This window comes from Vulpes vulpes, chromosome 13, assembly GCF_048418805.1.
Source record: "Vulpes vulpes isolate BD-2025 chromosome 13, VulVul3, whole genome shotgun sequence".
Taxonomy (NCBI): domain Eukaryota; kingdom Metazoa; phylum Chordata; class Mammalia; order Carnivora; family Canidae; genus Vulpes; species Vulpes vulpes.
This window is the reverse complement of record NC_132792.1, coordinates 93,006,987-93,030,250: the sequence shown is the minus strand read 5'-3', so window position 1 is coordinate 93,030,250 and position 23,264 is coordinate 93,006,987. Positions and strand designations below refer to the sequence as shown.

Genomic DNA, 23,264 nt, shown 5'->3' with positions numbered 1-23,264 from the left:
AAACTATTCCTTTATTTCTGATGGCTTCTTCCAGTGATAGACTCAGATTATGTTCTCTTTTTCCTAAGTCTTCAGTTCAATTTCCTTATTATCATTCCACTCCTAACACTCAGAGTCAAATGTTTGAGTATAACTTTCACGCCACCCCATTCGTTGATTCACCTATGTGTGTGTTTAACACTGCAGACTTAATGTTTGCTAAGTGCCAGATCGTGTGTTAAGAATTGAGATATACAAATGTATACTCATTATAAGAATTCAAAAATGAGAAATATATAAGGTAAAATGTAAGAGTACCCTTTATCTTTCCCGAATTTACTCCCTTTTTAGAGATAACTACTGTTAACTATATCTTCCATATCTTAAAAAAAAAAAATCCATAGATATGGGGGCACCTGTGTGGCTCAGTGGTTGAGTGCCTGCCTTTGTCTCAGGACATGATCCCAGGGTCCTGGGATCAAATCCAGAGTCAGGCTTCCTGCAAGGAGCCTGCTTCTCCCTCTGCCTATGTTTCTGCCTGTGTCTCTCATGAATGAATGAATGAATGAATAAATAAATAAATAAATAAATAAATAAATAATCTTTTAAAAAATCCATAGATATGTAAATATACATGCACCCAGTCTGTGCATCACATTCTACGCATGTACCCATGGAAGTGTTGGGGTATATGTGTGTTCTTGCACAATTTTAGATATGGTATTCATGAGCTTAAAAAGTACATATTATTAAAAATTATAATAAATATTCTTTTAAAATTCCCACTCTGATCTTTTTGTTTACATAAATCTCTCAGAGTTTGCAGAAAGAAGATACCACTGGACTCACAGCGAATAAGCCTAGAGGCTTTTGCTCTGTAAATATTCTTCTCACTCACTGATTCAAAAAATATTTATCGGGTCTAGACCATCTTCCAAACACTGTGCCAACTAGGAGTACAAAAAATGAAGATGTAGCCTTATCGTGAAGTCCAGAATACACAGAATTAAAATGAACATATGCACTATTTTCCCAAATAAAGTTCTTATTTTTTAAGAAAATAACCTCAAAAATCCTTTTGGTTATAAATAGTTACTTAATTGTACTGGGTGTCAAGTGTTATGATAGTTGTTCAAATATTAGCCTTCCAGGTGACAAGACATGGCAACTGCTTATTTAGTGCATGTCTCCCCAGAAGAGCCTTAAATTAAGAAGTAACGTTTCAGGTAACTTGAGAAACTTTGGGCAGATTTAATATCTTACTGGTCACACACGCCCAGGGCTAGTCCAATAATAAGGATGTGATAGGTTAGGAGAACTCTGTTTTTCAGTTGTTTATAACTGAGGTTGGTCCAGTCAGAATGTGCTAATGTGGTCCCTGATTCAGGGACAGGGAAAATGACCTAGAGACCTGTCTCCCCTCCTTAGGAGACAATTACGCAGGTTGAGAGGGCTAGAGTTCATTTGATTTCTTGCTCCTCTTTCCAGTTAGGAAGGAAAAGAAAGTGATTTTGGAATGTGCTACAGATGGAGTTTTATAGCTGCCACTAAGTTTTAAGAACATCTTCTACTGAGAGAAAAAATTACACAACAAATGTTCCCTGATCATTTTTCTATGTAGAGTAAAAGCCCAGTTATAAATTACATCAAGTACTTAAATCATGGCATGACCTACCAGTGACTTTTTGCCTTCTCAGTCCAGTCAGCCTGGTGACTCCCCCCAACCACTGTCACCATGGATGCTGTACTGCAGCAGGGTTGGAAGGTGCAGTGGGACTTATGTAACCCACGGGCCCGTCTCTGTCTCGGCCCTCCGATCACATTAACACTAAGCAGTATATAATTTAGAAAGGGGGAAATGCAATCATAGCTTTTGCCCCCACACTGCTATGAAATTCCAGGCTTTTATGTGCAGGAAGCTCCATGTTGATCTTGGCGTCCCCATGGGTTAAAAATCTTGTTTAAATGTTGCAGCCTTAGAATAGTCTTTGAGGTTTTTTCTATGTTGTTTTATAAAAGGCTTCTGCTGATTATTTACAGATGCTGTCTCTGAGAAAGCTGAAAATAGTCCCACTACGAATACTGAAATTCAGACTCAGGCTTCCCTACTTATTTTATGATGAACAGTTCAATAGCACTCAAGCCCAAAGATTGGGCTGCTCAACTGGCTTTTAAATGGGGTTTCTGTCGATGTGTCTGGCATTGAGGTTTCTGTTAACTTGGCCTCGGTCTGTCAAAGGAGTCATCCAGCAATGCTCTCATTTAACAAATATTTCCTCAGCCCTACTACGTGTCAGGTCTTCTGCCAAGGACTGGGGACTCAGGGACAAAAACCAAGGCTCTCTGCCTTTGAGGAGCTCAGTCTAAGGAGAAGTATGTATGAGAAATGCTGTCACAAATACTGGGGTCCCCCTCACAGGCACAGGGAAGGGCAGATAAACAGGAAGGCCTGCTCAGTTACTCAATCTCTCTCCTACCTTCACCTGGCTCTGTTGGTCATAGTAAACAATGTAGGTGTGGTGTCCTTGTCTGTTTTTTCCCTTTTTCGGATCTGAATCAAGCCTCTGCCTCTGGGAGGACATGATCTGTAATATTTCAGATTAAGAGAGATCCATTCTTATTCTTCAAAATCTCTATAAAGAACTTGATTGAACTTTCATACATGTATGCACAGCATTTACCAGCTTAGGCAGATGGCTCTTCAGTGTCCATAACCATAACCCTTCCAGCTGTCACTGAAGTTACTCTCTCCTGTCCCAGGCACAGTAGTAAGGCTGCTATTTGTCCACACTCAGTCATGCCTCAACCGGCTCCTTCCCAGGCTAACCAGTCCAGGCCCCTCCACCCAGGGCTCATTTACGTCCTCTCAGTGCTTTCGGTGTCAGATCCTGGACTCACTCCAAACCCTCCTTATCCCTTCTCAATTACAAAACCCAGAACTGGGCCAGGAAAGGAGTGTGCTGGGCCAAAGACTTTCCTTTGCAATTCCTGCAAATTCCTGAGAGTCTCTACAGGCTGGTTAAATGAATCTCTTTTTACAGGCTAACCAGGGGAGACTCTAGGATGACAGCAATGGGGGAAGAGGTTGAGGAGAGTAAAATACCATCCTTACAGGTTTAATTAGGGACACATGGCCCCCATGGTCATCAACATTACCATTCCTGGCACCATGACTTCTCTCTGGAGCCATCAGGACATGTGGGTGCACATTGGAGAAGTGTTGTTGGATCAACAGTAGTGCCATAAATCTTTGTTACTGAGTTAAAGACTTCATGTGATTTACAACTTGCAATAATAATGACCTGGTGAGTTTAAGAACTCACCACTCCATCTCTTATTCTATGGTATCTTCTTAAAGAAAAATGAACCAATTTAGGCTGAGAGCAATCATATAATCACATCCCATCTTGACACAGCATTTTTAATTTTCCAAAGTACTTTCCCAGATAGAACCTCATCTAATTGTCACAATAACCATGTGCAGTGAATCTTAAATGCACTAACTTATAGCTAAGGAAAGAGAGGCACAGATGTGTTACATGGCTTGCTCAAGATTACACAGAAAGTACTAGAGGTAGGACTAAAATGCAGATTGACTTCATTGATCTCTTTCATATTCTAACCACTATGTGCAAAATATACATAGCTTATATGGCAAGTTTTGGTGTCCATTATCTTACTGGTCCTTTCTATATTCCTAGGATGCAAAAAAGGAACTAGAAGTAATAAAAACTGTGCAGAAAATAATTGTGAAAAGTCTGAAATGAATCAGAATGATAATGGGTGATCTCAGCAGAAAACGAGGCATTGTTGCATAGTGCAGTCATCCGGGTTACCTGATCCTATGAGATCTTTGTACATTTTGTGGTCTTTGAGCCACTTTACAACTTACAAGAGAATCAGTAAGATGTTACAACCAGTTCAAAGGAGAATCCAAAGGACAGACACATATGTAGGCAACCAGAATTGGGTTAGTAGGTGCAAAACTGGCTTCTTCCACAAAGACAGGGAAATCAATTGTATGTACTTCCAGTGGACAAAATTCATCTGCATGTCTTATTGATTCTCTCATTAATGAATATGTTAAATAAAACCTTTGTCAAATGTTCATTTGACATTTGTATGAGAGTCATGATTTTCCTTTTTAAAATAATTATCCTTTAACAACAGCTAACATTTCTTGAGCACTTACTAGAAGCCTTTACTCACTAAAGGCTTTACATACATTTAATTCTCACAACCACCACAAGGCAGGCACTCATTATCTCTGTTTTCTAGATAAGAAGACAGGGGTTTAGAGAGATTAGATAACTTGCTCAAGGTCCCACAGTCAGTAGAGAGGGAATCACTTCTCTCCAAGGCCACTGCTACTGATTTTTCCTTGTGTTAGCCCCCAAAGCTAACAAAGACAATGAACACAAAGTTGTCTTTGGTGTTAAATTATCATCTTTTAAAAATGCATGATTCTACACAAACTGTTATTTGCCCTCATGGAGGTCCTACTTAATGACATTTTCCCAACAAATATTGACTGAATGTTTGCCATGGATTATGCCTTGTTCTATGTGCTGGATTAAAACAGAGAAAGTCTTTGCTCCCATAGAGTTTATGTTCATTTGAGAGTGAGACAGAATGGTGGAAGGAAAAAAATTAAACTAAAGGAATTCTTTAAAAACACATCGAAATTGTAAAGAGAGAAGTAAAATTGTCTCTATTTGCAGATGAAATGATACCATATATAGAAAACCCTAAAGACTACACCAAAAAAATGGTTAGAACTAATCAATAAATGTAGTAGTTGCAGGATACAAAATCAATATACAAAAATCAGTTGCAATTTTATGCATTAACAATTAATTATCAGAAAAAAAATAAGAAAACAATCCCACTTAAAACTGCATCACAAAACAAAACAAAAAACAAAACAAAACAAAAAACTGTATCACAAAGAATAAAACAACCCAGAAATAAATCTAACCAAGGAGGTGAAAGACCTGTACGCTGAAAACTGTAAGACATTAATGAAAAACTGAAGATGACACAAATAAATAGAAAGATATTCTGTGTTCATAGATTGAAAGAATATTGTTAAAATGTCCCTACTACCCAAAGCAATCTGTTACAGAGTCAATGCAATCCCCATCAAAGTTCCAAAGGCATTTTCACAGAAACAGAGCAAGCAATACAAAATCTGTATGGAACCACAAAAGACCCTGAGTAGCCAAAGGAATCTTCAGAAAGAACAAAGCTAGAGGCATCATGAGCTCCTTGATTTTAAACTATGTTATAAAGCCATAGTCATCAAAATTGTATGGTATTGGCATAAAAACAGCCACATTGATCAGAGGAACAGAAAAGAGGGCCTAGAAATAAACCCACAATTATATGGTGAATATATAACAAAGGAACCAAGAATACACAATTGGAAAAAACAGTGTCTTTAATAAATGGCTTTGGGAAAATTGGACAGCCACATGCAAAAGAATGAAACTGAAACCTTATCTTACACCATATACAGAAATAAACCCAAATTGGATTAAAGAACGCAAGACCTGAAGCCATAAGACCCCTGAAAGAGGTCTTAGTAATGATTGGATTTGACACCAAAAGCAAAGGCAAGAAAAGTAAATATGAGTAAGCAGGACTACATCAAACTAAAAAGCTTCTGCACAGCAAAAGAAATCATCAAAAAATGAAAAAGAAACTCTGGAATGGAAGAAAATATTTTTACTTGAGTTGGGTTTTTTACTATTGAGTTGGATAGGGTTCTTGTGCATTTTGGATATTAATTCTTTACTGGATATGTAGTTTGCAAACTTTACACTAGGAGACTATAAAGAATTATTAGAAATCTTGTCTTGATTTTCAAAAATAAAATTTAAAAACCTAAGCAATAAAAATCTATACTTTTTCATCTCTCTCCAGATCAAGTTAAATGATAGCAAAAAAAAAAAAAAAAAGTTGATTTTCATAGATTCTGTGATATCTCCCATTTTCAGAGAATACAGAAATCAGGTCTTTTTTTTTTTTTTTTTTAAGATTTCATTTATTTATTCATGAGAGTCACAGAAAGAGAGGCAGAGACACAGGCAAAGGGAGAAGCAAGCTCCTCAAAGGGAGCCCGATGTGGGACTCAGTCCCAGGACCCTGGGATCATACCCTGAGCTGAAGGCAGACACTCAACTGCTGAGCACTCAGGCATCCCAGAAATCAAATCTTTTTGTGAAAAATAGTGCTAAGTAATTGGTTACTTCAGGCTGATAATTGGGTAACTAACCAAATGGTCAGAACACATGCCATGATTGCTCAGTAATCTGTTATTATGGCTAAGAAAGTGGTTGATTAGAAATTATATTCAACTGATATGTATAGATACATTTCTGTAGGAGCTCATTTAAAAGGAATTACTTTAATTATTCTCCAAATGAATCAGCATTGCATTTAGTTAGGTAACTAAAAACTATGTCTTTTTTGAGACTTGACTTAAACATTATAAGCCAATATAATTTGGGAGAATAGTAATTAAGACACTAAACTATATATAAATGGCTTTCCATTAAGATTTCATTAACTTAATGTTTTTCTCCCTTAGGATTAAATTACATCAGGCCAAAATGAACTCGCCCCTGAGCAAATTTTCTAAGGAATGAATATAACATTTACTAGGAAACACAAACACAGTAAAGGAATTTTTTAAAAGATATTTCTTAACCAGATGGAAGGCTTTACTTTAAAAATGTAAAAGGTCATAAAAGCCCCCCTTTTGAGGGCATTCATAATTTTTTTAACAGGCCAAAGTGAATATTCTTAACACACAAGTGTGATTTTTAATTCTTTAAAATGCAGTGGGGAGTGATTTTTTTCCTTCACAGTAAGAAGGAAAATCCCTCTGAGATTGTGAAGTCACAGAATTTGAGACTAAAAGTTTGCTCACATCAAAATGCTGTTAGCTGACCATCTGCTTTGTGTGTTTTGTTTTTTTAATGAAAGCATTTTATCTCCCCACTAGTATAAGGATACAGATTTCAAAGTAGTTAAACAATTGTCAGATCAATGTGTACCACACCAGACAACCTCTATACTTGGCCAATGTGATACTAAACAATGCAAGCTATTTTCTTATACAATACCTTACTAACACAGGCCAGTAAAGAATCTGCACCAGAGTGAAAGGGAAGGTAGGACTGCGTGATGGTCGATGTCTATGTGAAAATCTAAATCCAGGCCTATGTGAATAATGAAATCTCAATAAACAACCAAATTGGAAGAAGCCCTACAATCTATGAGAGATTCCCCCACTACTCCATCTATCTAATCTAGCACCCTTTACTCACTTATCCTTATTGCATTTTTTTTTTTTTTGGTGAGATGATTCTTTTAACTACACTCCATAGAGAAGAAATGATTACAAATTTATAAAAAATTATACATATATAAATTTATAAACTCCTAAAGGACTGTTTAAGCAAAAAAAATTCTCCCTGATAAGAGAATTATATGATAAGAGAATAATAAGAGAATTATAAAAGATGCAAATCTTTTATTTAAAATGACATGATGGTGCCTGGCTGGCTCAGCTAGCATGCAACTCTTGATCTCAGGGTCATGAGTTCAAGCCCCACATTGGGCATGGAGCCTACATATAAAACAAATAAAGTGATAAACTAGAATTAATGTATAATAATGGCACTAAATTTAGATATGGAAATTATCCTCAAAGTTGCTGGATGTGATTACTATCAAACTTTTACTTTCTGTTGATGCTTCTAAAGAAGCGATGGAGGCTTAAAGAAATTGAAAAATTCTTCACATGGTTTCTTGTGACCATGTGTGGGAGGGCAATGTCTTTTTCTCTAGGGTCTCAAGGTAAAACATCTTGATTTGAAATCAGAACTGATCTGCTGCACTGCTAAGCACTGCTCGAATACTGCCATAAAGCTGTGATGGAGGATTTCCCAGGATGAGGTTGCAAATGGCAGTTCTTGCCATCCTGATGTTTTAGAAAGAGCCAACGTTGTGAACTTTCACATCAGCCAAAACTATCTGTGTCTGTGTCACATTTTCTTATGGCAAATTTGGTTGTTTCTCCTTTGCCAGAGATTCTTCCTATTGCCCTGGACAGGTGGTCTCCCTTTACAGGCTTCACATCTGTAATTTCAAGAGACTCTAGAAAGAGGTCATCCCACCTAACAAGGGCAAGTGCCTCCTCCACTGGAAACCCAAGAAGAAAGGCTTACACAGGACTAACTGCTTCTTCCAGAGCATAGACATCTTTTGTTTCTTTAGAGGTCCTGATTTCTACATTCCTCAATTTCAAGGTAAAGCGGACCTGAAGTCTCGAATGTTCTATGATGGGAGTAACTCTCTTCATCCAGTTCTCTTTGAATGGCATGTGTCTATTAGCTGGGCCTGGGATCTTCCTCCTTTCCTCCTTCCCGCCCAGGAATCCAGGGCCAGTGGGGAGTGGGAAAATTGGTCTCTTGGCTGGCTGAGCCTCCGTCGGGTCCGTGTCCACGTGTCTCCAAACCCCCCCAACGAGGACCGTTCAGCCTGCTGTTTCCCCACCTGCCGGCCGCCCTGGCGGTGAGCTGGGCAAGCTGGGCGAGCTGGGCGAAGCCGTCCTCCGCCGGGTGCTCCGTGCTCCCATCCCCGGGAAACTCCAGCCCCAGCATGGGCTGCCAGCTCCACCTTGAGTGCCGCTGCCCTTCCTGCCCTTATTTTATTTCACAGCTCTTATCACTATCTGCCATTACGGGTTTATTGTCAATTTATTTTCTGTCTCTCCCAGTAGAATGTAAACTGCCTCCAAGCTGGCTCTGGTTTGCTCCCTGCTATATCCCCAGCTCCTAGAACAGCCTGGCACATAGAAGTTGCTCAATAAATAAATCCTTTGGAAAACTACACACTCTGGACCTAGATAACTCTGCTTGTTAACTATCTCTATTTTGAAAACTTGTACTTGTCCAGAGCTCTTTTCTAACTACCTATTTACTAATGAAGATACTATTTATAGTATTTGAAAGACAATGTTCCCTTTCACTTATGTTAAATCTGAAACATCTTAGAGGCTTTATTTGTACAGACAAAAGTGCTAAGAATATGAGTATAAACGGACTAAGCTAAATTTATGAATCCAAGTGAGTATATTAAAAGTAGAAATTTAAATTTTTTAATTTAAATTCAAAACTTTAAATTAAAAAAATTAATTTAATTTATTTACTCATGAGAGACAGAGAGAGAGAGAGGCAGAGACACAGGCAGAGGGAGAAGCAGGCTCCATGCAGGGAGCCCGATGTGGGACTCGATCCCAGGTCTCCAGGTTCATGCCCTGGGTTAAAGACGGCACTAAACCACTGAGCCCCCCCAGCTGTCCTAAAAAAAAACTTTTAAATAGTCAACTTTAAACTAGTTTCAACCTACCTCCATATCACCATGAAAAACAATTATCATACAGACACAAATCCAACTAAAAAATTGAATATTCTAAAAAAGAGGGAAAACTTTTACTGTATAATCATCATCATGTGAAAGAATCCAAAGGATCTTTGGATTGGATCTATCTTTGGATCCAAAATGGAGAATGAAAAATGAAACTAGTTATCCTGACAAAACAAAAATGTTTTGTTAACCCAAAGGGCCAAATTTTTTAAAATGTGTAATGATCTCATAATGATACTTTTCATTATCTTTGCATGTAAATGGCTGTCCACTTTGTATTCAAGTGGTTGGCAACATTTAGGAACCATGATCACATCATGTGGCCTCTTAGAGCTAGTCAACACATTTTATCTTGGCTGGCCTACTACGTAGGATTTGGATTGGGCACTTCATACTTTGCATCTCATCTCATAATATACTGAAGATTCTTCAGGACAAGAATCATGCCTTGTTCCTGTTTATTTCTTGAGGCACTTTGGAAAGTTCCTTACACACAGTTGGTGTTCAATAAAATCATAATTAAATGAATGAATGACCCATGGAATGTGGAGGAGGAAGGAGAGAGTAAAGGACCACTGAGGTGTCTACCTTGGGTAAATTAATGAAGTAGGAACTCATGAGGAGGAGCATACTGGGAGCAAAGTAATGAATTTGACTTTGGATGTGTTGATTGTGACATCCTACCGCACATCTGGGTTGGAGATCTCCAGTGAGTATTGGGAAAACCAGACCACAGCTCAGGAGATGTACTAGGGCTTCTCTCACATTCACCGGTCCCTGGTTCCATCCAACATACAGGGGGGTATGCTAGAAAAGCAGCACCAGTAGCAGTAGTAGTGATGTTAGTAATTGATAACACTTATTGAACCACTGCCATATACCAGGCATTGTCCATGAGTTTATATATATATGATCTTATCCATCAATTACAGATACCCAATGAGGCAGATACCAGTATTATCTAGGGAGGTTAAATAACTTGTCTGTGGTTGGTCACAGGCCTATACTCTTAATCATTTTACTAAAATCCAAACCAATCTAAGAAACCTTGAAGAGTTTACATGTACTGCCATCCTTAACTCTAAACATGTATCTTCTGTAATTTGTCCCTCTACACTCAGGTCTGGAAATGTTTCCACAGTGAACCTGGACTTGATTATGTCCATTCACTAACTTCATTATTATTCATTCATTTACTAACAAATATTTATTCAGTTCCAGATACTGTGTTAAGTGCTGGCATCTACATTAAAACTAGTACTAAAATAATCACTGGCAATAAAAATAGTAACAGCAAGAGTTTATAAAATATGGCAAAAGAAGCCACAGAGTATGTGGATATACCTACTAAAATGGGAGCCTGGTTTCAACTACTCATCTGGCTATGAAAATCTCATTTACCCTGGCTGGGTCTCAGTGTCCTTACACAGAAGTTAAGGGTTAAAATTATAGTCAGTTCTGCTATATTGCTACTTTGAAAATACAACCTCTTTCCAAACCATTTGATGTATTAGAAAACAATTTGAGTATAACATGAATTTCACTTCTTTGCTAATACACAATTCCTTCTGCGACAAACACTAAGTGAATGTAGAAAATTTCATCCAGCAAAACTGAGCCATTCTAGAATACACAAAATGTGTGTACACACACATGCACACAAACTTTAAACATCTCCCAGCTACCTCAGTTCACCGTGTGTTGTAAGCCACGCTCGTCTACATCTGGTGTTAGAACTTTCCATCTGATATCAGATAACCTTCCTTCTACCCCTTCACAAAAACTCACAAGCTACAACCCTTCCAGTATCTACCTCCTTAAGCAAACTTCAATATAAAGTGCCATGTTTACTGTTGTATTTATACAATTCTTAACATGCTTCTTTTACATATATAAAACTGTGCTAACCTTTTTGTAGAATCTTTTTTTAAAAAAATATGTTAGTGAAGTCTTTGAGTGCTGTGCCCATTTTCCATACCTCACTTTTCCCATTGGCCTGTGGTTTTTATCACATGATTTTGCGTAGGTCAGTGGTTTTTAGAAAGGCAGTATGTTGCATGATAGCAGAACTGACTGTACTCAGATCAGGCTCAAATTTAATGTTAATTCTGTGTAACCTCTCTGGGTTATTTCTAGATTGAATGTTTACCTCTGATAGTCCTTTAAACAAATCTCAACAGGCTGAATCACATCAATAGGTGGCTGAAAATAAAAAGTTACAGCATTTATGTAAGTCTGAACTTGCTTTTTTTTCCTATAAGGAAAAAAAGGACCAAGTCATATCATTTAAATGACCACATACTCACTGTCCATTTTGCTACCTCCCCAAAGAAAGCACCTACTTCCTTGCACTTGAAAATTCAGCACTTTAGAAAGGCTGTCCCTTGGTTTCCTACACCAACCAAGGTTGTTTGGGGCTTTCATTTAAGGCAAGACTGGTATGGGCTCAAGAAACTTAATATAATCTGAAGGTTACTGGAGTGCTGCTACCAGTTTTTTCTGAGACTTCTGTAGTAACTGAACAACTGGATTCTTACAAGATTCTGGCATCCCTAGGAGGCCTGAGGCCCTGACATCAAGTTATTGCTCAACCCCGAAGCCAATCAGCTCTGAGTCACCACGGACAGAAGACAACAGAAGGCTTCAGAGGTTTGTTCTGGTCACCTCCTGAATCTAGGTCTGCCCTGTTTATTAAAAGGCTGGAGAAGAGATCAGCCTGTGGCAGGTTGTAATCTTTTTTGTTGTATGTATTTTTTTATTTGAGTTCGATTTGCCAACATATAGTATAACACCCAGTGCTCATCCCAGCAAGTGCCCCCCTCAGTGCCCGTCACCCATTCACCCCATTCCCCCGCCCACCTCCCCTTCCACCACCCCTTGTTTATTTCTCAGCGTTAGGAGTCTCTCATTTCTGTCTCCCTCTCTGATTTTTCCCACTCATTTTCTCTCCTTTCCCCTATAATCTCCTAAATACAATTGTGAGAGAAAGAGAAGAAAGCAAAGTTAAGTACCCTGCAAAATCTACCACAGAAATCAAACTCACATGCCAAGAGGGAGTCATTGCACCAATATAAGAGGCCATCATCATTATTACTACTAATATGACACCACTAAAATATTGTCCATAAATCATTAAGCCATTCTCTTGGCTGAGAAAAAGGAATATGAATTATTAGAATATATGCTTTCCACTGATAATGAAAACTGTGAAAGGATATGCCAACAACTGAAAAGTAGTTCAAAGCATCATTTGAAAATGCAAGAAATAAAAGAAGATACACAGTCTTTAAAATCACAGATATTTTAAAAAATACAAACCAATAATGGCTGATAATGACCCAGGAAAGATAAATGTGGTATGGTACATGGTGTTTTTATGACAAATCTGCATGATGGGAGCTGGCCTGCTTTCATAATCAACCTTGCACCAGATCTGGTTTGGTGTCTATGTTTCTATCACCCATGTTTCTATATTGTCTGAGTAGCCACGTATGGCCCATTCTCCTTCCACAAGACCTCTCCTGGCCATTCTTCCTCAGGATAGGTCTTTGCACTGTCCTGATCAGCTCAGGCTGCCACCACCTCCTGCCAAGTGTGATGCAATGGATGGTCAAAATCAAATCCTTATCTCAGATACTTCCTCCCTCATTACCTCCTTACTCATGCTGCCATCAAAATTATCTTCCCAGAGCACATATTTGAACTTCACTCTCTTCTGCAGTCACACAATGGCTACCTTTTCCTTACAGACACCTTTGGATGGGTTTTAATGCAAACATCACCTTCACTGCACCCCACTGATCCTGTCTCAATCATTTTTTCCTGCTTCATCTCCCACGCTGGCCATCCCAACTTGAGCCAAAACATTTACCACTCATAGAAGTGCCCTACATGGCCCCTGTTCCAGGCCGGCACTCACTCCATCTGCTTAGAATGTTAGCTCCCTCTTCTTCGCCTGTTATGTCACTGACTTCCCTGATCCTGACTAGCAGCTTCTTGGTGTTTATTTAGTACTTATTCCTGATATTATAATTCTCTTCACTTATACTCTCCTAGTTGAATTCTGAGTTTCTTCAAGATTTTAGCACCCAGCACACTCTCTTGCACATAATGGACAGTCTATTAACAGTCACTAAATGTAATGAAGTTAAACTTCTAAGAGAGAAAGGATGAGAAGTTAAACTCATAGATATATATGGCTGACATATATTTGAAGTCTCTTTTTACACGTACCTTTTCCTGAATAACCAGAGGTATACAAAGCATTCAGAATTTTGCCCACTTGATAAAAATCCTTCCGGGTATCTAAAATCTGAACATTGTATTATTCTGAGTAAGCTTTTACACATAAGTTGAAGACACTCATTTGTTTTTCAAATGCAAAAAAAGTGTCAAAATATAATGGCTATTATTTTGATGGGTCAGGCTAAAGAATTTCCTGGAACTTTGCACTCTTGTTTCTGATAATACACAATAGAAATTTGGACTGAAATCTAGACTCCTCATCTTCTACTGACAGCAAATGTCCAGAAAAGACTCTGATTGTGTTTCTGGCAGTCAGATATTCTTAATAACTGTTCACCTTTCCCCTTTGGTCTTCCCTGTGTCTGTGTTGTCTCTGGAGAGAATTTAAGTCAGAATCCGTGACTAATGTGCATAGTATGTCAGCCAGACTATTGCTATAAAACAAGCTCCAGCTAGCCATCAACTCTTTGTCGTAACATTGCTTCTTGGTTAAATTACTGGACTGCATGAAAGATGCCTATTTAGTGATTAAAATATTGGTCAAATAGGTCCTGCTCTGCCAGGGGACTAGTTGGAGAAAAGGATCTTTCTCAGCTAGAGATTTATTTCGCAGGTGAAAAAAAGGTGGCTTTCAGAAATTTAGATTTGGGGCCCTCCACTGTAAATGTAGTTTGGTAGACAATACATAGATCTCCCTGTATTCAACTAGGATTTTCAGGCCTTGCTGCCAGCCTATCCAGGAGTCATGTGAATCAAAAGTCACAACCAGAGGTAGCTATTACAAGGATGAATGATGTTTTCCTCTAAACAGCTATATAAGAATTTTGTATAGTTCTTTGATGATCTTACATGTGTTCATCTTTCCTCCACAACCAGATTGCATGTTTCTTGAGGCCAAGTTCCTTGCTTCATGTTTAATTTGTATTCCTCACATGGCTGACTGAGTCATCAATGTTGAAAAATCTAGCATATGCTCATTAAATATCTTCAATTAGTTGATTGTGCTGTAAAAAAAAAGTAGCACAGTCCTTGTGTTTGTCAATGATCTCCAGCTCAGACCTAGAAGTAAGCACATATTTACATGACCTAGGAGCTTCTAAGGTGAGAAGCAATTTTCTGAGGAGAATAAAGTTGGAGAAGGTTAGGGACAGTGAAGGAAGGAACGCAGCAGTCACTGAGGAGAAGTTACAGAAATTATACTAGGCTGTCTTAGCCCAAACCAGGGCCTCCCTTACTGGGACTCTATATTTTCAGAGAACAGCTCCATTAAATATTGATGATTGGACTCTGAAAGGCCTAGAATTAAATTCCAATCCTGTTTTAATTTTATGGGCTATGCAACATAAAGACCGAGGAAGAACATCTGGGCCACTGGGCCGCATGCACATGTTCACAGCTGGAAGAGATCATAGATGACCCAAGTGAAATTAGCTTCAGGGTGGCCACCTGCACCACATTTTCATTTCTCTAAAATTCTTTCCCCTGCCCATTTTGACCTGTCCCATGACTCTCCACTTAAACTGAACTTTTTTAAGAGTCTATTTCCGTAGTCTCTTTTCTCTCATACTCTCAAGTTGGTTTTCATTGCGTTGGTGGCGTATGTGCACACACATGGAATGAGGAACTCGCAATCATTTGCTCAGTTGATAGCTAGTTGAGTTATCTTTCTTTAGTATATTCCTATGTACAATTAGAAAGGACAGGAAATGACTCCAGGGCTAAAAGTCTTATTCTGATTTGGGTAACTGGCTTGAGTCAACCCAGATGGTGATACTTCATGTCACAGCATGTGAGTTAAAAGAAAAGTCTTTGGAGAAATAATAGGAATGACAAGAGCTTGCATTTACTGAGCCCCTACCAAATGAGAGGCACTTTTCTAAGCTATTTTGTATCTATTAATTCATTTAATGGACTGTTTCAAACTAGGTTAAAAAAATCTCTAATATTTCTCTGGCAACTAATAAAATAGATTAAGGAAAGTAGAATTTAAGGCTTTGACCTGTCATCCCAGAGCACACATATTTCTGAAGAAATATACTTTTTAGAAATTTATAGTCTACATACATATGTTACATGTATATAGTCGATTATAATTCAGCTTTGAACTCTTGGATATATTTTGAGTTTAACTTTTAAAAAAATTGTAAAAAGAGTAAGATGACATATGTGCTAGATTGTAATGTAAAAGCCATGTTCTTAAATAAATGTAAAAAAGAAATTAATTTGGCCATAGAGATACTGTTGGATCTAAAAAAGTAGACATGAGTGATTTCAGATGTTGTAAAGTCAGAGTGCCAGCATAAACCTCATTCTCTTACAACCCGGGCTGACAAATGAATTAATAATTTACTTTTCCTAACTCTTTCCTTCTAAGTTGATAGCTTAGCCTCAAATATAAAGTGGTACTTTATCATGGAGCTAAAATTCATTCTAAATTTTACTATACTCAATATTTCTGCCAACCATTTATTATTTTAGAACATATTAAAATCTTAAGTGAACATGTGTCATTTTACTTTCAATACTTTAAAAATTTACACGTCAAGTTGGGCTGCACCTTATTACAAGAAAGAAGAGATACAATGGTATATCAAAAATTCTCATTCCATATAAAAAATAGTGAAAGGGAATAAAGGGGAAAGGAGAAAAAAATGAGTGGGAAATATCAGAAAGGGAGATGGAACATGAGAGACTCCTAACTCTGGGAAACGAACTAGGGGTGGTGGAAGGGGATGTAGGCAGGGGGTGGGGGTGACTGGGTAATGGGCACTGGGTAATGGGCATTTATTTATAAAAATAAATTTATAAAAAAAAATCTCATTCCATAAAATACCAAGTACCCGTATTCTACAAACTTCCATTGAATCTCTCTGAATAATCACAGAAAGAATAAAAGAACAGACCTGACGTTTGGGGGCAAGGCCATGATTATGGGAAGTTAAAGAAGCAGCTGGCAGGAAAGAATAAATAAAGGAATCAGGAATTACAATTTTGGATACGAATTGGCTATCCTTAACATGCCTCATCTATCTGGGAAACTTTTTCCAGACTCAACTCAAACTTCTATACCTTTCTCTGATGGTGCCCTTGCTCTGAGAAGTCAACTGCACCTCACATTCTTTGTACGTACTTCTACAATGGCACGTTCTTCACCGTTTTATCATTACTTGTTTCCATGTCTGCCTTTTTCTCAAAATCATGAACAACTTAAAAGATTTTTTGTTTTCTTCATATGCACTGTCCATATGTATGCCTAGACCAAAATGGTATCTCATCTTCAGTGTTTAATAGTATTTGTTGCATAAATGAATGAATGAATGAATGAATGAATGAATAAGCAAATGAATGGAAAGAGGTAAATAGGCTAGCAAGGGAGAGAACACCCAGAACACAAAGAAGAATCAGACCCTAATAGCCACAACAACTCAAATTTTCTAAACCTCATGCTCTCCAGAAGCATGAATTTTTTTTTCATTTTTCCAATTTTCCAATTTTATCACTCTCTCCCTACCTATCTAACAACATTTATTGAGATAGAATTCACATCCCTTCTATCTGGAGACTAGCACATGCAGTAATAATAATTAGGAAATGGTACTAATACCTTACATTTAAATAGAATTTTACATAGAAGCATTTTCAATACATTAATGCATTGGATTCTTTGAATATTTCTTTGAGTTACATACCACAGATTTTTATCATCCCCTTCATACATATCAGATACCTGAATCTTGGAAAGGTTAAACTGCTCACAATTACGGATGATTCTGGGAGTTAACAAGGTAAGATCATGCCAAACAGGCTCTACAATGGGGCTGCAGAGTGCTATACATTAAAGCGCTATGCATAGTTTAACATACTTATGCACATTGTATGTCTCTGCAGAAGGCTAAGCTATGCAACTTTTCCTGCACTGATATGATCGAAGAGCATCTTTTCAAAGATCACCTTTGGAGACTATTTTAAAGGAACAAACTTTGGGAAACAATGGACTTAATCATTCAGTGTTCATTTGGAAGCATTCATCATACTATATGACAGAGAGTATATAATGGTGAACAAAAAGCAGACACAGTCCTTGCCCTCTATACAGTATATAGATTGTAGTTTAAGGCACCATGAGAATGGACATAGGAAGACACTTTCCACAAGACTACACTAACCAAAGTGGTGTCCAGTCTACTTCAACTTCATATTTTCCTTTTGCAATGAATATGTACCAATCAAAATTCACTTTGGGACCAATAAGAATATTTTTCTTGATGTAGCTAAACCCAATTTATCGGGAAACTAATAATTATTGGCCAGATGTTTAAAAATCTTCTCAGATTCAGAAAAGGAATTTTTTTGAATCAATGGGTTTGAAAACTAGGGATAGGGATGTTCCTTGATTTGTAAGAACAAGAAAATATATTAGGGGGTTTGAAGGGCAGTTAATCTACAAACACTTATTGAACATCTACTTTCTATCAGGTATTGGGGATAAAGATAAAGGAGACAAAAATCTCTCCCCTCAAGTTGTACAGAGTCTACAGAAAGGCAAATGTAACAAATATTACCATTCAATACAATGAATGCCATAGTAAAAGAGTAGTACTGGACCAAAGAGGGGACACCCAAATCTGTGGGAGGTGGGGAAGAGGCAGTAAAGGGGCAGAGAAATATAATGCTTAAATTGAGTCTTAAGTGTTGGATATGTTTAAGGAGTCAGAAAATGATGCTGAGAGGAAAGAAGAGGTCCCCAAGTATGAAATGCAGGCTGGCATTTCTTTTCCTCCTTATTCATACTGGTTCAATGATTTTCCATCACCACAATATTTCCTACAGAGATGGATTATAAATTCAAGTCTTCAATTATGATGCCTACACAGAGCGCCTCTGAATCTTAAACTGCAGCCCTGACTTCTCTCCTGAGCCCAGTGGATGGATCCAACTCTTTGTGGTTATTTCCACTTGGAAATCTTACTGTCACCTCACCCTGTTTACCTCAAACTAGGTAATAGTAACAGATCACCTCACAAGTGTTCCTGATTTCAATCTTCCCTTCTTTTAATCCATTTTATACATTGCAACTGAGCTAATGCTCCTAAAACAGAGATTGCAGTATTCCTTCTACTATGTGGCAGCATCCAGATTTTCTAAGCTGATCTGCAACAACCTCCTTGTCCTACTCAGGACAGGTCACTGGAATACTGAATAAATAGGAGCAGAGGCAGGAAGCTTGCCTCTGACAATTGACTGGCATGACTTTGGGCAAATAATAGCCTGGCAGGACTGAGTAAAAATTCCATGACAATGTATGGCCCCAGCACATAGTCCCCCTCAATAAGGAAGGCTTAATTGCTAAGTTTTGTGTGTTCCTGCCCTTTGTTCTTTGCATATCCTGCTTCTCCAATGGGAGTTCAAGCCTCATCTTGCTTGTGTAACTTTTTCCAAACACTGGGCCTAGAGTGACTTCTGCTTTTTCCAAACTCCTAGAACTTCTACTGCTAGCTCAGGCTAGCTCCTCCATATAATCCTAGAGGCCTCCCTTGGAAAGCTAGAAGTCACTGCAAGAGTTCAGTTGGTCCCATCACCTGCTAGCAGGAGTCCTCTCTCTTTACTGATAAACCAAGGCTATCTCATATGCAATCCTGAATATTCACTAATTTTCTGTATGTGTATATACCATGTTAACATGAAATATATATGTAGAGTATATGAAAAATAGGTATTCTGTATGTGCATATTTTCTTTCCAACTACTGCATATATTCTTCAAGAACAAATATTTCTCCAATTTTTTCCCATAGTATCTAAACAAAATATGTACTTGATTAGTATTTAACTGACTTTAAGTATCTTTAGATTGGAGTTAAATTATTGATCAAAATCTCCAAATCTGGAAAAATGGATGCATCAATTTGTCATGGTGGAAAGAAACCACAAGTCAAGCCTGGAAGGAACTCAATTAGCTTGTATCTCACTTTCATGTCTTTGGTCAGTAAAATAAAACCACTCCTTTTATTTAAATATCCTCTTGGGCCTTCTATTGAAATGGTTAAGAATTGGCTCTGGAAGTGTGGCTGTCCTCAGGCTTTCATGGGAATGTGTGTCTGTCCCTGAACTCTGAGGTACTTTTGGTTCCAAATATGTGCCTGTGTTCCCTTAGCCTAATGGTGCCGGGTGAGGGCAAGAGGAACCTATGGAAATGAAGCATGGGCCTGGAGCATAAGAATAAGGATTAGATTACGAGGGGAAAGAGAAGGCAAAGAAGGAAGGACAGTGCTCTCCACAGTCTAAAGTCTAGGCTCCATAGCTAAGAACTGGTCTGGTGCAAAGGCTGTGGCGGGTGAAAATGCTGACTTAATTGAAACAATATGCCATGAGCACAGCTCATAAAGCCATGCTCCCACTTCAGCTTCTGCTGTCCTTCCAGAGCACTCTCTGTGCCAAGAAAAAGCCTCAGGACTGTCCAGGTCCACACTTACTTCACATCCAGCCATCCCACCAGGGGAGCCTCAGCACACTGTATCCTATCAACCCCCAGCATACACCAGTCACAGCCCCAGCCAGCTGACTAAATTCACCAAGTACACACAAGTGTTCACAAAGGACAAACATACAAAGGACCATTCCTTCAAGTTTAGAAGTAGCTATTTTTTAAATTTATTTTTTATTTTTTATATATATATTTTTATTTATGATAGTCACACAGAGAGAGAGAGAGGCAGAGACACAGGCAGAGGGAGAAGCAGGCTCCAAGCACCGGGAGCCCGACGTGGGATTCGATCCCGGGTCTCCAGGATCGCGCCCTGGGCCAAAGGCAGGCGCCAAACCGCTGCGCCACCCAGGGATCCCCAGAAGTAGCTATTCTGCCTAAGTCATACAAACACAGGAAGTTAGGCAAAATGGGGAGGCAGAGGAATATCCTCCAAAAGAAAGAAGAAAACAAAACCTCAGAAAAAAGAATTAAATGAAACAGAAATAAGCAATATGCCTGATAAAGACTTCATAGCAATGATTGCAAAGAGGCTTACCAGGCTGGAGAGAAGAATGGAAGAACTTAGTGAGAACGTCAACAAAGAGATAGAAAATATTTAAAAAACTGTAACAAAGCCATGCAGATAGAAACCATAAGCTCATATTTACACTACAGTGTAAACATAAAATATCAGAAGTAGTCTTGATATGAAATTAATTTATTTTTGAGGCATGATATTCCCACAAGTGGCTTGCAGTCCTGACACTCAACTTTCTGGAGCAATGGTTTTTTGGTTGTTTCTTTTCATTGTTTGGTTTGGTTTGGTAGGGGGAAAATAGATGATGAGATAGAGTAGACAAAGGTTAAAATATTAATATAGGTATGAAAAATAAAAAAAAATCTTTCTCCTATGCGAAAACTTTTATTTGAAAAATTATATATCTCTATATAAACGAGATAGACACATGGTATTTCCACATTGCCCTAAAGCAAGAAATTTAGAGTTGTCAGAAACAATATCCTGAAATCATCTCACTGGGTTTCATACCCACAGTAACTACAGTTCTCCAAGCTATATGCAAGACCTGACAGAGGGGAACAAACACAGGGCTTCTCTAGATCTAGGAAAATACTTCTTCCTTAATTTGTTATCTTTTGTTTTTATTTTGTCCATTTAAGCTATTTTTACTCATTAAGATATTTTTTCTTACGTATTACTTTAAGACAAAGGTCAAATCTGACTCGTTGCCCTCTTCTTAGGACAGTCACAGTTTGTTTCTTCCAGTTGAAAATGTTTTTCCCACATGGTGTTTGCACTCTGAGGGGAACATATAATAATCAAATCTGAGCAGGCCAACAATTTTCCTATGGAGAACAGAATGCCAGAGAATGAGTGCCAGAGAGTGCAATAACATGCACTTGTTCTTTCAAAGTGGCACACAGGATGCAACAGCAGATTCCAACTAGTGTGGATTTCAGAACATCTTGGAATAAACATCATCAGTTTCTCCAGGTTAATGCTACCATTTCTCAGCCTTGCTCCTTTTAACTTGCAGATGTTGCCTATATTGTGATGTAAGCTCCTATTCATTCAAATGCCAATTATTCACATTTGTGAAAGTTCTGATAGGGATGGACTGACATTTAACTTTTTTTTTAACAGAACAGCTTTGTTGAGATATATTCATATACCATACCATTCACTCATTTCAAGTGTTCAAGGGTTTTTAGTATACTCAGAGTTGAACTATCATTATAAGCAATTTGAGAACATTTTCATCACCCTAGAAGGAAACCAAATACCCATCAGCAGTCCTCCAGCTTCTGTCCCAACCATATCCCTAGCAACCACTCTACTTTCTGTTGCTGTAGATTTGCCTGTTTTGATATTTCACATAAATAGAATCATTTTGTGTATGATTTATTTTGTTGAGCATAATATGTTTAAGGTTCATCTATGGTAAAGCATGTGCCAGTATTTCCTTTTAATAACTGAATAATATTCCATTTTATGGATTATGCTACATTTTATTTATCCATTTTTCAGTTGATAACATTTGAGTTGTTTCTACTTTTTGGCTACTATGAATAATGCTACTATACACATTTGTGTGCAAGTTGTATGTGGACATGTTTTCACTTCATATCTAGGAGTAGAATTTCTGGACCATATGAAAACTTTATGTCCAATCTTTTTTTTTTTTTGTAGTTTCAGAAATAGAATTTAATGATTCATCATTTACATATAACACCCAGTGCTCATCACAAGTGCCCCCTTAATGCTCATCACCCATTTAACCTATCCCTCTATCCACCTCCCTTCCAGCAACTCTCTCTTTGTTCTCTTTTGTTCTTAACTGTTCTCACAGTTAAGAGTCTGTGTAATGGTTTGCCTCCCTCTTTTTGTTTCTTCCCCCATGTTCGTCTATTTCTTTTTTTTTTTTTTATGTTCGTCTATTTCAAAAACTTTATGTCCAATCTTTTGAGGAAGTGTCAGATTATTCTGACATTTATCTTCTTATCTATATAAGCAAGTTTTGTAAACAAATTCGAATGAAAAGTCCAAAAAGAAAAAGGGAATATTCTGCTGCTTTTCTAAAATAATTTCCAAACATAGCCTTTAAGTCAGATTAAAACATGTTGAATCCCTCCTTATGAAAGACTGTTCTTGCTGTGCTGATAACACATGCATTCAGGCTTTCTCCTTGGCTTATGGCCTTTATTTACCAACAAAAATGGTATCTTTTAGTCAATCCTCTTCTGTTCATAAGTTGGGTCAGCCATGGTTGCACCATCTAAGAGATACTTGTTTCAGTTGTACCTTCCTATACAGGGACAGACCTTGCTCCTCTGAGTTGGATCTGACTTCATCAGAGGGCAATCAGATCGCCCCTCAACTTCCCCTAGGGCAGCATGAACCTTCTCCATTTTTCATGGAGATAGAGTCAAAGTAAAGCAGCCTACCACTTCTGGAAATTCACCCATAGTTCTCGCCTGGCGTGCTGAATGGAGGCCACCCAGACTGTCTTCTAGAATAGAATTTGACGACTTTGCCAGACCAAGTGAAACAGATCCACAATAGAAAGACTCCAGGAAAAACAGCAGAGTGTAACCTCGTTGTGCTGAGAGTCTGGTAT

The 23,264-nt window shown here is 38.0% G+C and overlaps 1 protein-coding gene and 1 pseudogene across 1 annotated transcript in view; both read right to left on the bottom strand.

Moving 5' to 3' along the window:
- Window positions 1-23,264, bottom strand: part of COLEC12 (collectin subfamily member 12) — a 184,098-nt gene that overhangs the window by 104,096 nt on the left and 56,738 nt on the right. The gene's annotated exons all lie outside the window — the stretch shown is intronic.
- Window positions 7,867-11,967, bottom strand: LOC112925675 (RNA-binding protein PNO1 pseudogene; annotated as a pseudogene).